This window comes from Camelus ferus, chromosome 2, assembly GCF_009834535.1.
Source record: "Camelus ferus isolate YT-003-E chromosome 2, BCGSAC_Cfer_1.0, whole genome shotgun sequence".
Taxonomy (NCBI): Eukaryota; Metazoa; Chordata; class Mammalia; order Artiodactyla; family Camelidae; genus Camelus; species Camelus ferus.
The window spans coordinates 107,736,145-107,754,104 of record NC_045697.1 but is presented as its reverse complement, the minus strand read 5'-3'; the positions used below and the strand labels follow the sequence as shown (position 1 = coordinate 107,754,104).

Genomic DNA, 17,960 nt, shown 5'->3' with positions numbered 1-17,960 from the left:
AGAACATGACACACTGTAGGGAGTGCAAGCAGTTTACTACACCTGGAGCACAGAACTGGGGCAGCCGTGGGAGAGCACTCCACTGAGGGGCTGCCAAAATTAGAGATGCCACCCCTCTCTGAGCTAGACTAGACTCTTAATTTTTTTTTATTGTTCTTTCATTACAATAAATAGAAATTAAGGACCAAAAGCAGCAAAGACTCTTTCAGCTCTCTGCATTATGGCAAGATTCTTCAAAAGTCTGAACCGTCCTGTTCCTCAAAATGAGTGGAGCTTGCTCAATAGTGAAGTGGATAATAGAGCGTTTGCCCAACACCAGATGACGGATCGTGGAGGGTGGGGCTGGCGAAGGCAGGCAAGTGTCATGATGCGGTTTACTACTAGGAAGAACAATACCCTCGCAATAATATACAGAAATAGATGGAAAGAGGACACCAATTAGAACAGTAGGGGCAAGAGATGAAGGAGACCAGGATCAGAATACTTACTCCACTGAAAGTGCAGAGAAGCAGAAATGTGTTTTAAGAGAGTTTAGGGGGTGGGCGGGAGAGGACTGACCAGATGTGCAGGGGCAGGAGACGAGGTGAAGGGTAGTCCTAGACGTCTGGCATGGGGTACTGAGAAAGGCTGGCAGCAGAGCACGGCGACTAAGACTCCATGCTCTGGGATTCCATCTCCACCAATTAATGGTTTTGTGATCTTAAGCTCCATGTGCTTCAGTTTCTGCATCTCTATAATGGGAATAATCATAAAATCTATCCCAAAGGATTTTGTGAGGAGTTACACAGAAGTTCTTAGAAAAGAGCCTGGCACATAGAAGATGCCGGGTCAATGTCAGCCATGTAAAGGGGGACAGTGATGGCATTCTCCAAGACAGAGGACATGACGGGGTAGGTATGGGGGCACAGATTTCAGGGGAGAAGAATGATGAGTTCAGTTTCGGGTATGTTAATCTGATCTGCCTGCAGGACATCCAAGAGGCAGCCAGTTATGTGGGGCTAGTGCTCAGAGGAGAGTCGAGAGTCAGATGCTGCTTTATAAAGGGTGGTGTTAAGGTGACATCTGAACAATGATCAGGCAGACATGAAGAAGCAGGCCCCGAGGGGACAGCGTGCAGTGGGACATGGAGAAAAGAACTTGGGCAGTTCCTGGGGAACGCCGACACATGAAGGGTAGACAGAGGGAAGAAAGACCAGAAAGGAGCAGCCACTGAGACAAGAGGAAGACTCAAAAAATAATACTTCTCTGTTAAAGAGACAAAAATATGAATGACAGTGAGATGAGGGAACCAGCACAGGGAACCAGCTTAGAGACTGGAAATAAAGGGTGGAGATAAAGAGATCTCAATAGAAAGTAGCATTTCCCCAAGAACCAGTATTTAAGATTGTTAAGTTTTTAAAATAAATTACCTAGAGGAACCACATAATGAAATCTCCAAGTTTATAAGAGTCAGAAAGCTCTTTTAGCGTACAAATTGCCTTACCAGTGAGGATATAAACCTCAGTAAAATCTCATGTAATCTGAGTGGGCAAGAAAGAATCATATTTTCAAGGAAAGAAACCAGAACATAATGGCTTCTGTGGAAAAAAAAAAAATCCAAACTGCAATTGTGAAAATAAAGTTCTGGCCCCCAAGCTTCCAGTTACTGAACCTAAAAAAGCCACTTTAAGTCACCTCACTTTGAGGCTTAAAGGAAACTCAGAGACATCCACTGGTCCAGATCGTAGATATGAGAACTATTTTGGAAAGCTTGCCCGGAAAGCAGATAACTGAGTCATCCAAGACCACTGAATCAGAATCTCAGGGTATGAGGTTAGGAAGAATGTACTGCTTTCTGAAATTGTTTAAACAAGCTCACCAGATAATTCATGTGCACACCAACGTTTGAGAACCCCTGATCTATCTGATCAGGAGACCAAGGGCCAGAGAAAATGAATGGCTGGGACAACAGCCCACAGCTAACAGGAGTGTCTAGAACAGTTATTAAACGTTCACATGCAGCAGTGGAATCACCCAGAGAACTTGTTAAATATGAATTTTTGAGCTCTACTCGCGGACTTTCTGATTCAGCCCAAGAATTCACATTTCTAACACATGTCCAGGTGAGGCTGCTGCTGCCCACCTGGGGACCACACTTTGAGAACCTCTGGACTAGTCATTAAAGACTTTTCTCTGAGCACATCAATTCAATGTAGCCCATACCCTTAAAGAAAAGGCAGGAGGGTATTTCAGGAATGATGTGGACAATGAACTCAAGAACATGAAAAAATATAAATTTCACACATGAGCCATTCTGGTCAATTGGAAGAGACAGAGAAAGCTGGAAAAGATCCAGACTACCCTAGAATGAAATGATAGGGGCTAGGGGACGTGACGAGAAACAAAAATGACTGAATAAATAAAAAGATGAAATTCACAAAATAAGGTACAAACAGGTCATGATTTTAAAATCTATAAAAAGTGTGGAAAGACACATGCAGAATGAACAAATTTCAGAATGACAGCATTAGGCAGCTGTTTTGATTTTTACTCTAAGAAGTCATTCTTAGGCAACTTTTCATTATTTACTCAGAAAATCTAAGCTCAAGCCAGTCTTGAGGCTAGATTTTTATTCAAAACCACCTTGGAAAATGGTTCCCCAATGGTTCAATACAAAGCCAGGGAAGCCACAGAGAAACATTCCTCACTCACCACCCCACGTCTGCATGACTCTGACATTCCAGTATTACATTAGAAAGAACGGCATTCTAACACTGCTCTAACTGCTACTCTTTTCTCAGGTAGACAGCTCTTAACCCTGAAACACTGCATTGAGATACATAATTCTCTCAACAGCTCAGAATAACTGTAATTGCCTCTGTCTACTTGCTATTTGTCTCACTGTTCTGAGAACACATCCAAAATCTGTAACGGATGAATTCTACTGACAGCATCTCCTCGAGACTGTCATACACATTTTACATCATATTGTTTTCAATCCTTTTCAAGCCCATTCTCTGCCTGTGGTTCTTGCTGTGCTACCTCTAGTATCTGCTGTCATTTCCTCCGAAGAAGGTAATGCACCTGAGTGTTAGATCCGGGCATTATCCGTGTTACTCCTACACCCAGCTAAGCTGCTCCCTCTGCCTTCTAAGTATCCTTGCCCAGGCTGTCCTCTTTGTTACATATATTTGCTTTTGTCCTCTCCCCACCCAACTCCCAACACCCTTCTGTCCTCCAAAAAATAGCCTTACTTCCAAAGACACAATATCTGGTTTTTGACCTTTTCAAAGCCAGTGTAAATATCATTTTGTCAACACACATACTACTTTTCAGAACTAAGAGGCAAAACAGGTTCCAAGTAGCTCCTGCTACACAGACAGGTGAATAGTTTGAGCTGGCTTTAGTTCTTCCCAAGACTTATTACTGGCTATTCTTTACCATGAGAATGTCGATTCTGCTTACGGCTTTGAAATTAAAGTCCCCTAAGATGTTAGAGGATCTCTCCTTGGTCAGAGTTCATTGTGATTAACCCTGTAACAGGATACACACACACACACACACACCTCGACCAGAAGACCAAAACTCTGAGAGTTTAACATAATCAAGTTCCAAATACAAGAAGTCATTGCCCACCAAATAACTAACATAAAACTTAAACACAGGCTCTATGCCTGTCTACAATTATTCTAAGGTGAGCTGTGAATCTTACGCCATGTCTTCTTGTTTCTGAAATGTATTCTTAATTAGGAACAAGAGACTTTATAGGAATTGCTATGTAGACGCAACATAGACATTTATGACTGTCTGCTTGCCCTTTCTTTAACCTAAACTGTCTTTAAAAATATAAACTTCACTTCAACTAACAGTGGTGGGAAAACCAGATATCCACATGAAAAGGAATGAATTGGGACCCTTACTTTACACCATATACAAAAATTAACTCAAAATGAATCAAAGACCTAAGGTAAGACTTAAAACTACAAAACTCTTAGAAGAAAACATAGGGGAAATGTTTCATGATTTCTTGGATATGACACCAAAAGTATAGGCGACAAAAGTAAAAATAAACTGGACTCATCAAAATTTAAAACATCTGTGCATCAAAGGACATAGTCAACACAGTGAAAAGGCACCCTATGGAATGGGAGAAAGCATTTGTAAACCATACATCTGATAAAGGATTAATATCCAGAATATATAAAGAACTCCTACAACTTAACAACAAAAAGATAAATGACCCAATTAAATCATGGGCAAAAGACTTGACTAAACATTTCTCCAAAGCAGGTATACAAATGGCCAATAAGCATATGAAAAGATGTTTAACATCACTAATCATTATGGAAATGTGAACCAAAATCACGAGCTATTACCTCACACATATTAGGATGGCTATTAAAATAAAAACGGTTTTTTTGAGGTTGTGGAGAAACTGGAATGCTTGTGTACTATTGATAGGAATATAAAATGGTGTAGCTGCTGTGGAAAACAGTATGGTGGTTCTTCAAAAAATTAAAAGTAGAACTACCATATGATCCAGCAATTCCACTTCTAGATATACACCTAAAATAGCTGAAAGCAGGAATTCAAACAGATACTTATACACATGCACAAGCAGCATTATTCTTAATAGCCAAAAGGTTGAAGCAACCCAAACATCCATCAGTGGATGAATGGATACATAAAATGTGATGTGTGCGTGTGTGTGTATGTGTGATAGAATATCATTCATTCAGTCTTAAAAGGGAAGGAAATTCTAACACATGCTACAATATGGATGAACCTTGAAGACACTATTCTAAGTGAAATAAGCTAGTCACAAAAAGACAAATACTGTATGATTCCACTTCCATGAGCTACCTAGAACAGTTAAATTCACAGAGACAGAAGGTAGAATAGTGGTTAACAGGGACTGGGGGAGGGGAAAATGGGGAGCAGTTTAATGGGTAGAGTGTTTTGCAAGATGAAAACATTCTGGAAATCATTTGCACAACAATGTGAATATACTCAACAATACTGAACTATATACTTGAAAATATAGTTAAAATGGTAAACTTTGTGTTGTGTATTTTAACACAATTTTTAGGTATAAACTTAAGAAAATATTTTATACCAATAAGTTAAATATTTAAATAAGGAAACAAGTATCTGAAGGTAATAGCCTTAACTTATAAATCTATAGTTACTTTTTTATTTTACACAAAGTACACTATCTCTTAAGAGAACAAATAATATTGTGTACAGCTTTTAAAGTAAAGGAATAATCTGTCTGTAGAATTGAAATATCTAAAAAATAACACACTTGATACACAAAGCTTACCTTCTGTAAAATTAATAACTCTACAGGAAGGACTACTAAAGACTGTACATGGTAATGAAAATAACATCCTATCAAACTCTAATAGTTGATGTTAATATTCCCTTTCATTCAAAGAGCTTTGTAAAATCTCAGTATGCTATAAAGAAAGGATTTCATTCGTTTGAACCATAAATTGCACAGCAAAGCTTTCATCACAGTGTTTACTGGAAAGTGCTGGACTGGGTGCTAGTGTAGTGCAGCACGGATTCCAGGGGCCGCCAACACCTACCCTGTTACTCTTCACCCTTTACTTGAGTAAGATACCTGAGGTACAATCACTAGCAAATCTGAAGAGCAGACACTTCATAAAACTTAGTATTTGGTACCTAGATGTCAAAAACAGATTTATCCATTTGCATCCAAGGAAACATATATCCATTTTGAATCCAGACACAGAGTTCAGAGTTCAAAGTACAGCTTATTCAGTTATATTGTCAATTTGATCTAATAATAAACTACTTGAGAACATAACCCTGTGTCCAAACAGTATACTAAAAATACTGACACTGTTCTTTTCAAAGCAAAAATCAAGGTGATTGATCAAAAAATACAAAGATTAGGTAGAAGTACGATTTTACTGAGTTGGGTGTGTCAATCTTTGGACGTACTTACTTGTAAAATGCAGATTCCCAAATCCTTCTCTCTACCACTCTGATGCAGATTCTGACACACTAGATTTGGGCCTATTAATTTGATTTCTTAAGGGGGTAATTAAGTTTTTTTGTTTGCTTATTTATTATTTTTTAACAGAGGTCCTGGAGATTGAACCCATGACCTCGTGCATGCTAAGCATACACTCTACCCACAGAGCTATATCCTTTCCCTGATTTAATGTGCATTTTTAACAAGCACTCATTAATAACACTTTAAGAAACACTGCAAAACACACCTCCAATAAGATGAAAATTACAAAGACTTAGACGTACACTTTCATAAGTAAGTTAAATCTCATCTTATTCAACCTGATACACACAGGAATCCTTCCTACAATATTGACAGATTGACAGATTGATTGATTTTTATAAGAAAGAATATCAATATTTACATACAAACAAATAGCATATGCTTCTCTTTAAGCTACAAGTCTAATCACTTATTTTAATAATACTACCATTGTTTGAAACTCAGAGTCTTAGAATTAACTCTAACTCTTAGAATTAACTTTCAACATACTGTATAAGCCTTCAAACATATATAAATTACAAAAAGAGAAACCTATATATCCTGTCTCCTCCTGTACCTCTTTGGAGCAGTCCTTCAGAGCTGTCTGAGAGGCTGTCTCCCAGGTGATGGTCCTCAGGAAGGTATTGGAATAAAACTCAACTGGCAACTTTTAGGTAGTGTGTTTTTCTTCAGTGGAAACTTGGATATGTCAATTCAATTAGGCTTATTTGTTTTAAGTTTATTACTGATCATTACTGAACACATGTCACCAGTAAGAAGAAAAGAAGACATTACCTATGACTGCTCTCTTCCACAGCCTTCTGCTGGGTTGTATCTGCTCACTTCAGTCTATCAGAGGGGCAGAGAAGACTGCTCCAACACTTGGCACTGCTGGCAACTCCCAGAAGAAGACTTCCAAAATCTATAGAAAGGAATAAAGAAAAGTCCCACAATCATTAATAGATCACAAAAACCCAATCTAAATTTCTCTAGTTTTTCTCTCCTCCAATTTAGCACCATTTGTAGTGCATTGAGTGGGAGCATTCTCCTCATATTGCACTTATCATTAAAAAAAAAAGTCAATATGAAAACAAATAGATGTATGTATGTTTGTGTGTGTGTATATATATGCATACATAAATACATACATACATACATGACTGGGACATTGTGCTGTACACCAGACACTGACACATTATAATTGACTGTACTTCAATTTAAAAAAAGTTATAAGCAAAAAATGAATATTTATTTAGAAATCTGAATGCTAGCCAAAAATGAGAGACTCCCACTGGGTAACAGAAAGAATTCTTCTATCCTCTGAGAGACGGTTAGTAATGACACAGTTCTTTCAGAAGAGGAAAAAAAAAATGTGAAACAAAACAAATCCATATCCATGCATCAACAGCATCATATTATAATGACAAAAAATATATAAAAGAGCAAGGAGAGGACCAGAGATACCTTTCATAACATACTTGTTTTTTAATGTGCAGTACTCCCAAAATAGTCCCTGGCACCTCTGACCTATCTAGAGATTGACAGTGGAAAGTTCAGTTTTTGCCATCTCATGGGCAGAGTTCACTTTGGTCTTAGACACACATCTCATATCATCAGGGTTATCTGGGAAGATCAGTTTCACAACACAAATGCATGACTTAATCCCTGCTGTACAATCAGGAAAACATGAGCTTGAAGAAGGCTGGGAAATTAACCTCTCTGGGAGAAATAGTACAGAGAACACTCCGTAGAGATGTTCTGGACAACAGAGCAAAGACGTTTACTCCAGACACTTAGAATATAAAAGTCAGAAGCTAATGCAAATGCTAAACAAACTGCAAGAAGCCACTATTCTAGATCAAAACAGATGGAAGCTAGAGAAAATGTCCAAGAAAAAACCTTTTTAAGAAAACAATAAATACTATACTTATATTATATTTAAAGCATGGAAACCATTTAAATGCCCAATAACTGGGGAAGAGATAAGCAAATTTGACAAAATGACATAATTTACTTAACCACTATTTTGTCAGCCATTAGAAAATTTTATAAGTTTCAATAAAATGGGAAAATGCCATTTATCATGTAAAGAGGAGAGAAAAAAAAGAGTACAATGTTATAACTAAACAGGATCACAACCACTTCTGCAAAGCAAGAAACAAGAAGCAGTTTGTTCTGATATAGTTGTAAGTATTATTTATAAGTATTTCCCCAACTTTAGATGGGCCAAGGTGAGCAAGTCAATCAGGGTCTAGTACAACAAATAGGCCTTTCACTCTCTCTGATGAGCCACTCATTAATATAATAATTTTTCTGCAGTAGTCCGGTATATTAAAAGATGCTTCCCTAGAAGCCACCATAAGGGGTTTTGTGTGTGTGTGTGAGTTTGACCTATAGACGCCACAAAGACTTGGAATGGAATACCTTCTCTTATAACAAACGTTTCATGAAACGGAAAAAAATGGTCGGGTCGGGGGGCGGGACCTCAATGTGACCTAAATCTTCAAACCTGGGCACAGTAGTGGTAATTCCCCAGGCACAAGAAGAGTGCGTACAAGGCCTGAGAAGCAAAGGATAACATTTCACCATGCAAATAAACAAATTCTTCACATTACAATTTCATCAGTACCTTCAAATCTGCCTTTTTCACTAAGTAATTATTAAGCACCTGGGACCTTGCAGTATATAATTCATAACCAAATCTCTGGGCATTTAATTGCAAGAGGTTTCACAAGTATCAGAATTCTGCTTCTTCATAATCCCACATGAACAGTTTTATCATCATGTACTGGAGAGGGACAAGCTCTCCTACTGCCTCTTAAGAACTACAGATTGCTTCCAGATGTTTTTCAGGTGATTTCAAGCCTTTTCTCATTCTGTGGCTCTTGAATTATGAAAGGACATCTCTAATTCATGAGAAATTCCTCTCCCATTTTTGTGTCCATTATCACACATTCTCCCCTTACACTACGTTTTAGGCGCCCACACACATGCACTTTTACTTAGGTAATCAGGCATCCCTGGGTATCAGTAACTGCTCATATTTTACCATCATGATTCCACCAATAGCAACACCTTCAAAGGAAGCTGAGTCCCTTGACGGTAATGTACAGAACCACATCGAAAGCAAGGTTAAATGGAACTCAAGTGAACAGGAAGGACTCTTAAAATTCATTGGGTTTTGATGATTCTCTCACTGTCATCTCATTTAAAAACAAAATATGTCTCCTTCTAAAAAGGGGTGGGGGAGCTGGTGGTTAACAATTCAGTCACATTCGAATCTCTGCCCAGGCAAGTACTTCTAACAAAACATTCTACTTCCACATAATAAAATCAACTTCAGGCTCATAATCCTTCTGCACAAGAGCTATGTCACATCCCTAATTTCAACAGAGGAACAAAATTTAAACCTCATTGCCAGATAGCATAAATGCAGTGAATTCAGACTTCTTCTGTGCTGAGTTCAGAAATCTGCTAATAGGCAGTGAGTGCGCAAAAAGCACAGCAAGCCACCGAATGAACACTGTGTGTGCTGTGGGCGGGGTGGGAGGGGGTAAGATAATTAACAGCCACATCACAGACTTCTCCCTGTATGGGTGAAATGAATGCAGAGGGGCGTTTATACAGGAACTGTGGATTTATCCACAGTGCTGTATTAATTGACCCGTGTTATAATCAAACGCCTTCCTGGAGGGTAATTAACAAATCAATCAATCAAGTACAAGTCTTGAACAATTCAAGAAGTTTTCAAATACACAGAGTTGGCTATGAGCTAATTATTGAATAATTTCATTCTCCAAAGAGCTGAACTGAGACAGGTTATATTCACGTGTGGAAACTTGCAGAGTAGAACAAAATACTCTACATAGGCCCACAATCTTCACTGACTCCATATTGATAATCACTCAAGAGTCTTAAAAATGGATGGACCTAAACCCTATCCTTATGGACCTAGAGATTATCATACTAAATGAAGTAAATCAGAGAAAGACAAATATCATATGATGTCACTATACGTAAAATCTAAAAAAAAAAAAAAAATACAAATGAAAGTATTTACAAAACAGAAGTAGACTTACAGACATAGAAAACAAACTTACAGTTACCAAAAGGGAAAGGTGGGGAGGGATAAATTAGGAGTTTGGGATTAACAGATACAAACTACTATGTATAAAATAGATAAACAACAAGGACCTACTGTATAGCACAGGGAACTTATTCAAGATCTTGCAATAATTATAATGAAAAAGAATATGAAAAATAATAGACATATAATTAAATCACTTTGCTGTACACCTGAAACAACTATAAATCAACTATACTTCAATTAAAATAAACAAATAAATTCTAAAAATAAATAAACCAAGTCCCTGAATTTCAAAGATGATAAAAATGAAGCCCAGGGAAGCTAAGGGACCTGCTGAAAATTAAACAGCTGGTAAACCATGAAGACGGAGGTAGAACCCGTATCTCCTAACCCACGGTGACGCTATCTTCTCCACATTAAACTCCCAGCTCCTCAACTTTCTACCCATTAGGTAGATTTCATTCCTTCCCCCAAACAGCAAAACCTTTTAAGCTTTGGGAAAAGTTAAATCAAAAGAAGCTTCAATCTGCAATTTCCATTCAATCAATCCCTGAGATTTTACATGAATTACATACATTCTTTTCTTTACCCAAGACATCCAGTGTAATTTGGATGACTTTAGGAAGGTCTCAACCACGAAACAAATAAGTGAGCTGCAGCATATCACTAAGAAATATGCTTAGTTTTGTTTAATCCAACATTTCCCAATCTTATTGGACATCTTTGCTTTGCAGAGCCTGTACTGACATCCTCCAAGAAGCATCCTTCAGGAAGCACATACAGCATACTAACATGAGTATGGGCACCCACTAAGCAGCATTTATAGTGAGAACAGCTTCCTCCTCCAGACCCAACTGTTAAAAAATCAACTTGAGAGATAAAGGAAACCTGTGATTACAATGAAAATAACCACCAAGTAATAAATACTAAGTGCAAGGTAATGTGATAAGTACATTTTTTTGAGAAGGGGTGGGGCCGTCTTCAATCATTTATATGTGGAATCTAAAAAATACAACAAACTAGTGAATAAAGCAAAAAGAAAGCAGACTCACAAATACAGAGATCAAACTAGTGGTTACTAGTAAGAAGAGGGAAGGAAGAGGGGCAAGATAGGGGTAGGGGAACAAAGGGTTATTATGGGATTATATGAAATCATGTGTGTGAAACTTTTGAAAATGGTGAAGCACTATAAAATTTAAAGAATCTTTTGTTCAATTAAAAATAATTCAAGTTATACTCCCCAGAGCCTGCATCAACTCTGCATTTGTTCATAGACAAGCAAAGTATTTTTAACACAAATAAATGTATCACATACATTGCTCTCTACCTTGCATTTTTCACCAAACAACATATGTTGGCAATGTTTCCAAAAATGACACATAAAGAGATTCACTGGTATTTTTATGACTGCAGTTTTCTAACGTACAGCTGTAACACCACACATTAATTCAGTCTCCCATGGATGAACATTTTGGTTGTTTCCAATCTTTAGTTATTTTATAAACACTACTACAAAAAATATTTTTGTACATACATGCATGTAATAGGTATGCATATATAGGATACATTCATAGTACACTTGAATGTTTATCTAGAGGAATGTATTTGTATCTAAGATAAATTTCTAGAACTGGAGTTCCTAGTCAAATGATACGAGATTTTTCATACTATAGATTTTGTCAAATTGCCCACTAAAGAGACTATTGTTTTGCACTCATACTCTTACAGAGTAAGTTATACAACTCCTTAAACTTTTCCTGCCTAATAGTGATAAATGGTACCTCAGCTCAGCTGTATGTCCATATCTCTTATAATGAGTAGCGCTTAAGCATCTTCTTCATATTTTTAAAAGACACCATTATTTCCCTTTCTGTACAATATTTATATCCTTTGTCCATTTTTCTGGGTTGTTGGACACTTTCTTATAGATCTGTAGAAGCTCTTTATTAAGGAAATTAGTGGTTGGTGATAAAAGAATCAAAAAATTTTCCCAATTCTCTTATTCTTTGTCTTTCCTTACGCAGGACTTTTTTTCAGTTAGGTTGTTTTTAATGTAATCAAGTATATCAATCTCTTTTCTGTCTTACTTAGGAAGATCATATGTATTCCAAGATTATAAAATAACCTTCCTGTGCTTTCTTCTACAATTTAATTTGTTAAATTTCTCTTTAATATAGATCAATTTTGGCTAAACATTTGAGGTGCTGCTCTAAGTAGCTTTTTCCATTCCCCCTAGATGGCCACCTGGTTACCCCACGACTATTTATTGAACAGAGCTTCTTTCTCTAACTACCTTGAAATGCCATCTTTTTTTTAAATTAATTAATTAATTTTTTTGAAGTACAGTCAATTATAGTGTCTCTATCTCGTATACAGCATAATGTCCCAGTCATGTGCATAAATAATGTTTGCTTCTGTATTTTTCCCATTAAAGGTTATTACAAGATATTGAACATAGTTCCCTGTGCTGTACAAAAGAAACTTTTTTTAAAATCGACTTTTATATATAATGGCTAACATTTGTAAATCTCCAACGCCCAAATTTATCCCTTCCCACCCCTTTTTCCCCAGTAACCATAAGATTGTTTACTGTCTGAGAATCTGTTTCTGTTTTGTAAATGAGTTCACAGTGTCCTTTTTTTTTAAAGATATCACACATGAGTGATAGTATATGGTATTTTTCTTTCTCTTTCTGGCTTACTTCACTTATCTCTAGGTCTATCCATGTTGCTGCAAATGGCATTATTTTATTCTTTTTTATGGCAGATTAGTATTGTGTAAATACACCACAATTTCTTTATCTACTCATCTGTCGATGGACATTTAGGTAGCTTCCATGTCTTGGCTGTTGTAAATAGTGCTGCTGTGAAAACTGGGGTGCATGTGTCTTTTCAACTTAGAGTTCCCTCCGGATACATATTCAGAAGTGGGATTGCTGGTTCCTATGTTAAGTCTATGAAATGCCATCTTTATAATATACCAACTATGGTATCTGGTAACATCAGTGTTTTAATTATTGTAGCCTTACAGTATGTTTTAGTCTCTTTTTCAGAACTGGGCTAGCTATTCGTGCTTAACTTATTTTTCCATGTGAACACAGCATAAGTTGGCTTAGCCCCCCCAAAAAATCCTGTTGTTATTTTTACTGGAATTACATTAAACATACACATAAATTTAAGGAGAACTTGCATCTCTATATCCAAGAATATGACAGGCCTTCTCAAGCCTCTTTTGTATCTCTCAGGAGCATTTTTAAATGCCTTCACATACATCATACATATTTCTTAAGTTTATTCTTAGGTATTTTATCCTTTTTTAAGCTAATGTTTTTTTCTTCCACTACATTCAAACTAACTGTTAGTATATATGAAAGCCATGAATGTTGACACATTACTTTGGTATCCAGGCACATTTATAAATTATCTTATTCTTTATAATTAGCTTTTCACTTGATTCTCTTGGGTATTCTAGTCATAGGCCTACCTATTATTTACAAATAATATCTGTTTACTTCCTTCCTGGTTTGTATACTTTCATAACTTTATTTTCTTTCTGTTGTCCAACTCTATTAACTTGTGATTCCAAAACACCATTAATAAATAGTAAAAATAGTCGGCCTTATTTTGCTCCTAACTGAAATGGGAATGGTCTCAAATTTCCTATTAAGTCTGAGATGGTTTTTAGATTGAGATGAACATACTTTGCTAAGGATATTTTCCTCTTATATTTTGAGGGTTTTTAAAAGATCAATAATCAATATTGAACTTTATCAGATGCCTTTTTTTTATAAAAAATGATCATATGTCATTAAACATAAGATGATGAATGTCTGTAATAAATTTCATACTACTGAACCCTTCATGGATTCCTAAAGCCATTCTCACTTGTTCCAGCGTATTGTTCTTTTTCTGTGTGCAGAACACACATCAGCCCTGTCCCCTCCCTCCACTGTCTCAGCAGCCCCATTGGGTGTGCATCGTCCAGGGCTGTGTGGACCCCCACCTGCCAGACGCCCACTCTCCTCACTGACCCCCAACCCCTGCCCGCCCCTTCCAGGACTGTGCAGTGCCTGCCAAACTTGCTGGGCCCTGAGATGCTCTGTCCCCACGTATCCTCATGTATCCTTCCTCTCCCTGCTGACATGTCACCTGCACACAGAGGCCCTCCCGTCTACTGTCCACCCACGTAAACCAGAAAGAAACCAACTTCTGATCCTGTCACTCTACCCCTGACCCTGTTCTGTTTTCATTTGTAGCAGCCACCACTCTCTCACATATATTTTATCTAACTTCCATTCATTTATGTTCCATTTTCCCCAGGAGCAGGAGCATGTAAGCTCCGTGAGAACAGGAGTTTCATCTGCTTTGCTCACTGTTCACTTCCCAGCACCGAGAATGCGCCTGGCACAGAGAAATTACTATTTGTCAAATGACTGAATGAACAAATGAATGCATGAATGAACACCAGTTTTATAGACAGGAAAGGTGAGGCTTAAGGAGATTAAGGAAAACCATATACTGGCAGAGATAGAGCTGAAACCCAAGTTCAACTCCCAATACCCTGCCTTTAACCCTGAAAACAGACGATGGTGATTTTAGGGCATAGAAAACACTCATAAAATCTTCCGAATACTGGAGTGCAAGTTAGTGACTCCACTGAAAGTAGATGGTCTCTGTACAAAGGAAGCAAGAGAATCAGAAGACAGCCTCCAAAGAATTCCCTGGAACATATAGGCATGATATTAAGGCAGCTCTCCCCTCTAAGAGCCTCACAGCAAGCATCACAAAGCTCTGACCTTCCTCCACACATGTCCTTGGATATCCAGGAGGTAAAACCGGATGCTTCAAGATGGAATGGCCATTGAACACATGACTCCTACTGGTGCTGGCAGACACAAGTACTAGACGTGCACTCTCCCAGGGACTGGCCACGTTATGACCAGTACAGACACCAAGGACCTGGCTTTGAGAAATTATCCGCCCCTTCAAAGCCTAAGAATCATTTTTGGTTTCAGTGAGGGCGATTTACAATTACATGTTCATGGGCTTTCCTTCTTCTAGCACTGGGATACTTCCTTGAACCAACTTTATGCTACAAATAAAATTTCACAAATCATTTCTGACATTAAACAGTCTCTTTAATTTCTTTTTTTCAGAATTCAGTCAAACCCTGTATTTTAGAACTGTGGGGCTGATCCAACGATGCAATGTGTCATATTTAATTCCATCAGTGTAAAGCATAACGAGCAAAAATTTGAGCTAGTGAGGCATAACTAAATGTTTTGAACCTGCGCATTTACAAAGCCAGGCTCGTTTATGTTATGTCTAAATAGTAAATAAAATCATTTCTAACATTTCACTATCAAATTAGAGTAATTTTTCTACCAGTACACACTTGAAGAATGCCACAAAAGGGTTTTTTTAACAGTTCATTTTATTGTTGCTCATAACCTTCTAAATATTTCTCTGTTGGCTTCTGCTCAAAGGTAAATAGAAGGCAGTAAAATTTATGGAAAAATGTATTCAACTCCTTAAAATACATCAGCCAAAAGAAAAAAGTCTTTAAAGCTACATTATGAGTTGTGAACTGAAATCTCCTTCGTCACTTAGTCCCCAGTTTCAATGATAGGTAACAAAACTGACAGACTGGTCTAGTTCCAAATCACCTCCTCGACAGAGCCCAGCTCTCCCATCTCAAATTCTCACCTTGGACAGGGCCAGAGTAAACACCTGTCCTTCACATTTTTACACAACGTCACTTTGTATGCCACAAATACAAGCTTTCACGCTGGAGAGGAAGCAAATTCCAGTGCACTGGACAAATCCCCACTCTTTTGAACCAGCCTGTTGATTGTTGCCTTGACTTTCTCGGCTGTCAAGATAGTGAAAGGAGGAAAAAGTCCTTTATGTAAAACTGTGAAGTGTAATCAGATAAGATTGCCCTTTAAGCAATTCACATAGAGAGAAGTAAAATAAAACTCCAGGTAAGGTTTAAAATTTAGCCATAAAAAAATTACGTTCTAGCCCTTGACCAACATGTCACAAGATTTTAATAAAACAAGATTATTAAAGTGAAGTCAACTGAAGTCAATTCTTACATTTCATGGGCCAAGGAAGAGACATTAAAGAAGAATTCTTAAAAATAACATTTAAAAGATACCATACTTTATCAACTTAAGAAGAAAAATGACAATTGTACTAGTTCAGAAATGCCTTAGAATAGGGAAGTGAGGGAGTCTAATGAGTATAACTATAAAAAAAGGAGACTAAAGTCTTAAAATTAAAAACAGTACTGAGAAAAATTCCCCTTCATACAACTCAGTTTAATATAAGAAAATACTGTATTCATCCTGCATAATACTGTTTCATTTCATTTAGTCTTCTAGGAATTTTAGAGATCTCTATAAATATTGTCCACTTAACTCTTCATTTACAAGTATAAAAAGAAAATGCACTGCTATTATCACTTCAAACATGCAAGAGATTTTAGTAACAACACCAAAAAAAGATGAGGTATGAAGTTTCAGGATATTTCAAAGCAAAGAAGACAGGACGTATACTCTTTTGGCTGGGGCTTGCTTTTTTTTTTTTTTTTTTTTAAGGAGATGGGGTAAAACATACAATAAAAATGAAAATATATGCAATACAGGACCGGCTTAAGTTAAGCAAACAGATCTGGAGTTTATTGCCAACAGTCTTACCACAGGCTTACAAGAAAAAATATGCTCGGCAGAATCCCAGCTGATGAAAGTACCTTTTTCACATCAAGTTTTATACCAAGTGCAAGTTTTCTAACTCTTACAAATGGACTAACATCCGGCATCACCACTAACATTTCTATATTTGAGTCTTAGAAGCAAGAAATTTTGAGAAGCACAAAGTAGCTGACAAAATTCTAACTTTCATATGAAATCCCCAACAGAAAACATTAAGACAAGGGAAGTGAGACAACTGGCTACACACACACACACACAAAAAAAAACCAGAGCAAGAGGAAAAGCCCTTTCAGAGGTGGGCTCAAAAAACAAAGTGCAGTAAACGTCCTTAGCAGTCACGGGGCACCTTGTACATGTCTTTATTAATATTTGTTTTATGTTTTTATCCCCCTAGGAGGCTGGGATCTCCTTCAAGGCAAGGACCTGGCTTTATATCATCCACTGAATTCAAATAAATGAACCAAGTGTTGAGTCAATTAACCTTTCTTAAATCCTCTTGACAAAAAATTTTCATGGCCTTTTGTTATATAAATTTTACTTCCATTAAAAAGATATCAAAAAAAAAATCATGGCCTAAACATATGTTAAAAGCCAAACAGCTGGAAAAGGGCTCTTTCTTAATTATTATGGCAAAAGTATTTTAAAGTCAGATCATAAGTCACTGGACTCCAACGTAAGGGTAATATGTTTTATAATAAACAATAAACCATGTAATCAAACAAGTATTTCCTAACCTGACATATGTCCAGAGTCCTCAACTGTCCAAACAGGTGAGTGAATACACAACCTCAAAACACCCATTAACTTATGTGTGGTTTCTGGGACAGCTGACTGACATACTGTTGAAACTTATTGACCTTCTTTGCTTAGAGGCAAACAGATTCCATAATACTAGGTTTCATCGTAGGAAACATGGATTAAGAGTGCTGGGGTTTTTTTTTTTTTCTTTATGGAAAAAAATACACTAATTTTTTATTTTTAAAGAATGATACCAGGAGAGACCTAGAGTTAAAAGGAACTTGAACTTTGGGGACATGAAGAGGCCTGCTTTGCTTCAGGCTCCATTCTGGCCTTAAGTATTTGCATCTATTCTGCTTCTTCTAAGAAATGTAAAGACCACCATCCTGGGCTGGGGGACTGACTTGTACACCCTT

General features: G+C 37.2%; 1 protein-coding gene across 3 annotated transcripts in view; it reads right to left on the bottom strand.

The window, feature by feature from the left end:
• Window positions 1-17,960, bottom strand: part of FAM160A1 (family with sequence similarity 160 member A1) — a 230,540-nt gene that overhangs the window by 167,858 nt on the left and 44,722 nt on the right. For all 3 annotated transcript variants that reach the window (XM_032464806.1, XM_032464817.1, XM_032464828.1), the window contains exon 2: window positions 6,800-6,926. The gene's annotated coding sequence lies outside the window, so the exon portion shown is untranslated. The remainder of the gene's footprint in view (window positions 1-6,799; window positions 6,927-17,960) is intronic.